Below are 350 nucleotides of genomic sequence, written 5' to 3'. Positions count from 1 at the left end.
TGGGGATATAGCTCAGTTGGTAGAGTGCTTGCCTCGTAAGCACAAAGCCCTGGGTTCAATCCCCAGTACCGCAAAAAAAGTTTCTGCAGAGCAAAAGAAACAATGAAGAGTATAAAGGAAAAATCTACCGAGTGGGAGAAAATCTTTGACAGTTACTCTTCCAACAGAGGAGTTTGTCCAGTTCTGAACTTTATATTATAAAGAACTCAGAAAACTTAACCACCAAAAAACAAATACCCAATCAATAAATGGGAAAAGAATAAACAGTTGTCAAAAGAAAAAAATACAAATAGCCAACAAATTATGAAAAAATGTTCAACATCTTCAGCTATTAGGAAATGCAAATCAGA

General features: G+C 35.4%; 1 non-coding gene across 1 annotated transcript; it reads left to right on the top strand.

The window, feature by feature from the left end:
• Trnat-cgu (transfer RNA threonine (anticodon CGU)) lies at positions 1 to 74 on the top strand. Its single transcript has one exon. It is a non-coding gene; the product is annotated as a tRNA-Thr (tRNA).
• The last annotated feature ends 276 nt before the right edge of the window (positions 75 to 350 follow it).

Source organism: Sciurus carolinensis, chromosome 16, assembly GCF_902686445.1.
Source record: "Sciurus carolinensis chromosome 16, mSciCar1.2, whole genome shotgun sequence".
NCBI lineage: Eukaryota > Metazoa > Chordata > Mammalia > Rodentia > Sciuridae > Sciurus > Sciurus carolinensis.
This window is presented reverse-complemented; position numbering and strand designations above follow the sequence as displayed.